This window comes from Oratosquilla oratoria, chromosome 35 (assembly GCF_046742065.1).
Source record: "Oratosquilla oratoria isolate Oo_2021 chromosome 35, ASM4674206v1, whole genome shotgun sequence".
NCBI classification, from domain to species: Eukaryota; Metazoa; Arthropoda; class Malacostraca; order Stomatopoda; family Squillidae; genus Oratosquilla; species Oratosquilla oratoria.
In genome coordinates this window covers 7,247,546-7,255,045 of record NC_134811.1, presented here as the reverse complement: position 1 = coordinate 7,255,045, position 7,500 = coordinate 7,247,546, and positions in this window count along the sequence as shown.

Here is a 7,500-nt window from a genome sequence, read left to right as displayed (position 1 = left end):
AATCGTCTGGATTTTTTTCTCATCATAGCTCCTCCATGAGTCTTTCATTCCATCCTCCTCCTCCACTTTCTCCTCCTCCTCCTCTTCCACCTCTTCCTCCTTCCCACCTCCTTCACCTCCTCCTCCTTGGATCTTTCGCACCATTCCTCTTTTATCTCCTCTCTGTCCCCTTTTCTTTATTCCCCTTCTTCTTTTTCTCCTTCTTCATCTTGTTCCTTTTGCAATGTTTACCAACCACTTCCTTTGGAATCTCATACCCCACTCCTTCTCCGTTCCTCTCCCTTCCTTCAACTTTTTTCTCCTTATTCCTCTTTTCCCTCTTTCTTTTCTTGTTTGCCTTTCTCTGAGTATCAAGCACCTCTTTGAGCATCTCATCCCTTTCTCCCTCCTCCCCGTTCCCTTTGCTCCTCTCATCTCCTCCTCCTCCTTCACCTCCTTCCTCTTCTCGTTCTCTTTCTGTCTCCCATACCCTGAGACCCGACGGTTGGCTTGGATCTGTAGCTTAACCCGTCCACTCCGCTGATTCTTGGGTTTCACAAGTTATGGGAGGAAGCGCCCGTGATCAGGAGGAGCTGATGTAGGGCTGGAGTAGGGCAAGAATGAATATGGGCGCGTATCCAGAGGACCCAGGGAGCGGAGTGAGAGGATAGGATTGGGAAAGGACTGGTACAAGACTGGGATGGGGCTTCATAGGGGCGTGGATAGGACTGGTGGGAGAAACTGGGGTGAACTGGGGCAATGACTGGGGGCTCAGGAGGAACTGTGATACAGGTGAAACTTGAATGGGCATTGGATGGGTCTGCGATAGGGAGAGATCAGAGCAGAGAAAGTCCTGGGGATGTGGTTGGGGTTAGGATTCGGGTTGGGGTTGGGGTTGGGGTTGGGGTTGGGGTTGAGGTTGGGGTTGAGGTTGGGGTTGGGGTTGGGGTTGGGGATGGGGTTGGGGTTGGGGTTGGGGTTGGGGTTGGGGTTGGGGTTGGGGTTGGGGTTGGGGTTGGGGTTGGGGTTGGGGTTGGGGTTGGGGTCTGAGATATAGTTAGGTTTTGGGTAGGGGTAGGGGTAGGGGTAGGGGTAGGGGTAGGGGTAGAGGTAGAGGTAGAGGTAGGGGTAGGGGTAGGGGTAGGGGTAGGGGTTGGAGTTGGAATTGGGGTAGGGATAGGGGTTAGGTTTGGGGCTGGGATTTGGGTTCAGGCTGGTGTTGGAGTTGGCATTAGGGTTGGAGTTGGGATTAGGGTTGGGGTCGGGGTTGGGGTTGGGGTTGGGGTTGGGGTTGGGGTTGGGGTTGGGGTTGGAGTGGGGTCGGGCTTGGGGTTGGGGTTGGGGTAGGGGGTAGGGTTGGGGCTGGGGTTTGGGTTGGGGCTGGGGTTGGAGTTGGGATTAGGGTTGGGGTTGGAGTTGGAATTGGGATTGGGACTGGGGTTGGGGTTGAAGCTGGGTGTTCGGGGTTGGAATTGGGGTTGGGCCCGGGTGCTAGGGTTAGAATTGGGGCTGGGTTTGGGTTGGGGTTGTGGTTAGGATTGGGTTTCGGGTTGGGGTTGGGGTTGGGGTTGGGGTTGGGGTCTGAGATATAGTTAGGTTTTGGGTAGGGGTAGGGGTAGGGGTAGGGGTGGGGGTAGGGGTAGGGGTAGGGGTTGGAGTTGGAATTGGGGTAGGGATAGGGATTAGGTTTGGGGCTGGGATTTGGGTTCAGGTTGGGGTTGGAGTTGGCATTAGGGTTGGGGTTGGAGTTGGGATTAGGGTTGGGGTCGGGGTTGGGGTTGGGGTTGGGGTTGGAGTGGGGTCGGGGTTGGGGTTGGGGTTGGGGTTGGGGTTGGGGTTGGGGTAGGAGTTAGGGTTGGGGCTGGGGTTTGGGTTGGGGCTGGGGTTGGAGTTGGGATTAGGGTTGGGGTTGGAGTTGGAGTTGGGATTGGGATTGGGGTTGGGGTTGAAGCTGGGTGTTTGGGGTTGGAATTGGGGTTGGGCCCGGGTGTTAGTGTTAGAATTGGGGTTGGGTTTGGGTTGGGGTAGGGGTTGGGGTTAGGATTGGGTTTCGGGTTGGGGTTGGGATTGGGATTGGGATTGGGATAGGGGTTAGGGTTGGGGCTGGGGTTTGGGTTGGGACTGGGGTTGGAGTTGGGATTAGGGTTGGGGTTGGAGTTGGAATTGGGATTGGGGTTAGGGTTGGAGCTGGGTGCTCGGGGTTGGAATTGGGTTTGGGCCTGGGTGCTAGGGTTAGAATTGGGTTTGGGGTTGGGGTTGGGGCTGGGGTTAGGATTGGGTTTAGGGTTGGGATTGGGTTTGGGATAGGGGTTAGGGTTGGGGCTGGGGTTTGGGTTGGGATTACGGTTGGGGTTGGGGTTGGAGTTGGGATTGGGATTGGGGTTGGGGTTGGAGCTGGGTGCTCGGGGTTGGAATTGGGGTTGGGCCTGGGTGCTAGGGTTGGAATTGGGGTCTGGGTTGGGTTTGGAATTGGGGTTGGGATTGGGTTTGGGATTGGGGTTAGGGTTGAGGTTGGGGTTACAGTTGGAGTTGGAGTTGGGGCTGGATGCTAGGGTTGGAATTGGGGTTGGAGTTGGGGTTGGGGTTGGAGATGGGGTTGAGGTTGGAATTGGGGTTGGAGTTGGAGTTGAGGTTGGAGTTGGGGCTGGGGTTGGAGTTGGGGTTGGAGTTGAAGATGAGGTTGGAATTGTGGTTGGGGTTGGAAGTGGGGTTGAGGTTGGAATTGGGGTTGGAGTTGGAGTTAGGGTTGGAGTTGAGGTTGGAGTTGGGGCTGGGGTTGGAGTTGGGGTTGGAGTTGAAGATGGGTTAGGATTTGGGATAGGATTGGAATTTGGAGATGGGGTTGAGGAGGGTGCTAGGATGGATTTCTAGATAGAGAGAGAGCTGGCAGTCTACTTAATCTCATTAACTACTCCAATCTGGAGATGTCCTTTAATGCTTGAACTAAAAGTAATTTCAGGATTTTTTTTTTTTTTTTTTTTTTTTTTTTTTTTTTTTTTTTACTGAGTACGAGCTTTCAGAGAGAAGATTAAGCTCCCTCCAATCAGCTGCGCGGGGGTCATGGAGTTTGGGTCTCTTGAAGACGTTTTAAAGAAGCTCGAGAGACTTGGCCGATTGAGACCCTGAGACTCATCGGGTGCCAAAGAGAGAGGCAGGTTGGTCAAAACACTTTACAATTTGAAAAAATTCTTTTAATACTTGGCATTTGCCATTGACCATTTGTACTTTGTCACTTATGCTTTACGCTTTGCACCTTGCAATTTGCCGTTAGTTGTTTTCAATTTGCTATCAACTATTTATTCGCTACTCACTATTCACTCTTCAGTACTCACTCTTCTCTATTTACCATTTACTAGTACAATCATTATTACAATCACTACTACTAATACTTGCAAGACTGCTTGGGATTTGAGTAGGTTAAGTCAATCTATCAAGGGTAAACTTTCAAAAGAATTCAAACAGAACTACAAAAAGGATAAATTCTAATAAGTTGGAAAAAAAAATCCAATAAAAAGAATAATCTGTCCTCTTTTCTTATGTCTATGTGCTTGGCCAGAGGCGCGCATTCGTCAAATCCTTGTCGTGAAAACAATAGAAAAAAAAAAAAAAAAAAAAAAGAGGCCGGGTCCTGGCGAAGCGGAAACTAGAGGCTTCTGGTTCCCGGCAGACGCTTTCGGTTTCCGACAGAAGAGTTCTTGGTTTCCGCCGAATACATCAGGAGCTCCCGGAATCGGACCCCCTTGTCGTGTCGAAGATGCTGCTACTCTCTGTCTCCCTCTTGAGAGACGCTGTTGCCGATTTCCCAGGACGTGGGTGACAAGAGACAGACATTTCTTTATAGATTTTTCTCCACCCCAACCTTACCCTCTTTCTCCTTCCTTCCTTTCCCCTTACCACCTTCCCTCCTTCCCTATCTAAACTTCTCTTCCTCCCCTCCTACTTCACACTTTCTTTTCGACAATATATCCTTTTCCAGACTCTCAGGGGGGAGGGGAGGCTGGAATGTCTCAACACAAAAGCTGAGGCAAATTTCAAATCTCGTTCTTATCCTTGAAACCCTTACACTATGTCAGTTTCAAATATATTTTGTTCTTGTGAATATCAAATATTTTAATTCAACATATAGACTACTTCTTGAAGGTTGTTAGGAGGCTGGATTTCTCAGCACAAAACCTGAGGCAAATTTCAAATCTTGTTCTTACCCTTGAAACCCTTAAACTATGTCACTTTTAAATCCATTTTGTTCTTGTGAATATCAAATATTTCAATTCAGCTTGTAGACAACTTCTTGAAGGTTGATAGTTAATCTCTGAAGCTTTTGTGTCACCTTTAAAACCATGTTTACTATGACGATTGTATGTCGCCGAGGGAAACTAATGTCAACGTCAAAGGGTCCGAGATATTTATTCTGGCTAACGCCAGGCAGTTTTATTAGGAACCTCTGGGAGCCTGAGAATTGAAATCGATCTATGAAGTCGCCATGTCATCTTTAAAGACTTTGTTCCAACTAAAAGTACATACATACATACATATATATACCAGAGGTTTTTCCCCCCTTACACGGGAGCTAGCCAAAAGACAGAGGCAGAAACCACTCCCACCTATTCCATCCCCATCACACTCCACTCCTCTCCACCCTCTTTCCCCCCTCTTATCTTGGCACCTCCTAGATGACGGGTCATCCTTACATCTCTCCCACTGCCGTAGGTCAGAAGCAGTGTCGCAAGACATAGCACATCCACAGCAAGGCCGCTTCATTAATTCGGCGATCCCCCTTCTCCGTCCCCTCATGCAGAAAAGGAGAAGACGGTAGCCTATTTTAATCATGCAGTAGTGCTCTTGTGCGCTGAAGAGATCACATAGTAAAAAAATAAAATAAATGAATAAAAGAAATAAATAGAATATATAAATAAATGAATAAATAAATAAATACAATGCGAGGCTTTTTTAACCTTCTCACGGTCATAGACAACTTTCCTCTGGCTACCGTCTGGCGATTTCATTCTGATGATGACGTCAGCAAATAAAGAAAATTCTGTTACACGCGATTTTTTTCTCCCCACTGCTACAAAATATTTGGTAAAAATGGAACAATTCGGTGTCGAATTAGTCAAATATTATGTAAATAAGTTGTTAATCTTGTTCCTCACTGCCTAAAACTCTACAACATTTGGAAGTGGAAAGCAGAAATATGAATGGAGTCAGTAAATTCGCTGCATCGTTATCAGCTTTTGCTCTGTATGTCGCCAAAACTTTCGGCGCCATTTTGAATAAAGGCGAGTAATGGGGTGATTCTGAAGCAATTAAACTTTTCCGTTCTCGAGGGCTTCCATTTATATCTACTTGGATTTTATTTCTATTTCATTTTGTCCTATTTCACCTTGATCTGTTTTTTCTACTGTTGGATGCATCATGTAATGGAAGAAGCTGGGATATAACTGGAGGACGCATCAGTAAGCGAGCTTTCAATCAATGCTCAGCCCAAAAAGAAACAGAAGCCCATAAAACTCAAACTCAAACTTCTGGAACAAGATCCACACATATTCCACATAATGGCATCCTTCTTATGCATCGATAGTTATTACACTTATTAAATTCAAGAGATCATGATAATATATTTAGTATAAGTGAATATCACTTACCTCAACCAAGTAGGCCTAGACAGCGTCGGTTATGCTTCTCCTATCTGAAAAACGGGGCGACAAGTACCTGAAACGCAGACACCAAAGAGGATTATTTACAAAGGATTACAAAGGCGGTGCATGCCGACAAGAGACCTTTTAGTCCATATCTAGCTCGGATGCGAAAAAGATCATAATAATGATAAATAGATAAATGAATAAATAAAGAATTCAATAGTGTAAATAATAAATAAAATACATTAATAAATGGATAGTTATAGTTAAATGATAAACAGGTAAATATTAAATAATAATAAATTAACATATAACTAATAATAAATGAAAATCAAGCAAATAATAATAAACAAACGGACAAATGATAACAAAACAAATGAACAAATAATATGAAATAAATGATAGTCATTACAGCATCTTGCTGCCAACTGCTTTCAAAACCCGTCATCAACCTAACCTCTATCTGAAAATGTAACCCTGTTAGGTTGTCACTCGGTCTTGAGGACGGGACCCAGGATATCTGTGTATTAAGTTTGCATTTCCTCCATTTTTTTTACATAAGGAGGGCAGATAGCCTGTGACTTCGCCATTTCTCTTACTCCCACGAGTACATGGTACTGACACAAAGTCAGTTCTCACGAAACACTACACAGACAACAGATCAATGTTTCTTCCCATAGACATCTATGCGACTTTCCAAGGATAGTTGGTTGCCAGCATTGTCGGGCTGCAGGTTTTTGTCAATAAAACAGAAATGATTATCTATCCTCCAATGAAGATAACTGTACAACTTCATGATTGAAGCTTCATGTTGGTTAATATGATGAAAATTCATTTTTCTCATAAGTCTTGTTAACATATAGGCACTAGTGCCAATTATCTATTTGGTCTCCTTAACCCATTGGCACTAGTACTTCATATCTATGAATTACAAGGAAGAACCCTTAATGATAATTATAAATGTTGCCTGGTTGCACATGAAGACAGTAATCCTCGAAAGTACTTCCTTTCGAATCACAAATATGTGGGATTAATGCCAATAGGTTTAGGAGACTCGATATACATCTTTGAGTTAGCACCAGATATCCTCATTCATCTGACAAGAAGACCAATAAATGGATTTCAGTTGATGGAGACTCAGTTTCGTCCATCGGCCTCTGCACCAAAATCGCGTGGTATTCGCCAGAATAAAAATATCAAAGTAAGCTTACGTACCATCATATTCCCCTGAACCAAAGGGAGTTGTCTGCCTCACTACCAGGAGACTCCTCCAAGTGGGAGTCCGATTATTGCAAAGGTTGAAAGTTTCTGTCTTCGTTTGCTGATGGTCTTTCTTTGGGAACTCCGAGTCTCAGGCTTAGGGTCTTAGTCCCTTGCCAGAGACTTCTTGTCTCTGTTTTCGATTAGAGACTTCCTTAGCCTCTTCAGGAGCACGTGACGCTTGTCATTTTATCCCAACGGAATATCTTATTCGTCTTTGTTGCGTCAGCTACGTCATCGTCTCCTTCCGTGGCTGTTGGTTCCCTTCCTCTTATGTTTTCTACCATCAAACTTTTCTATTCATTCCTAGTATACCACAATGCTTAGCGTCCATGTCGTCCCTTGAACGAAGGCATTTATATTTCTCTTCCCCCTCAAAATATATAAAGTAAAACTCCCGAATTCTTTCTGGTATTGCATTAAAAACTACTATTCGCGTCAGGCGTACTCACGTATGCAAGACTTTGGACAGCTATGCATTTGGAAACAGAAGACGTTGGTACTGAAGCACTATAAAGATATTCCAATCTAAGCGAGAACCAAAGCACTCAGAGAATCTTCACATTTACTCCTGTCACAAAGGTCTCAGTGCACAGAGATGACGATGCTCTCTGTTGATATTTGA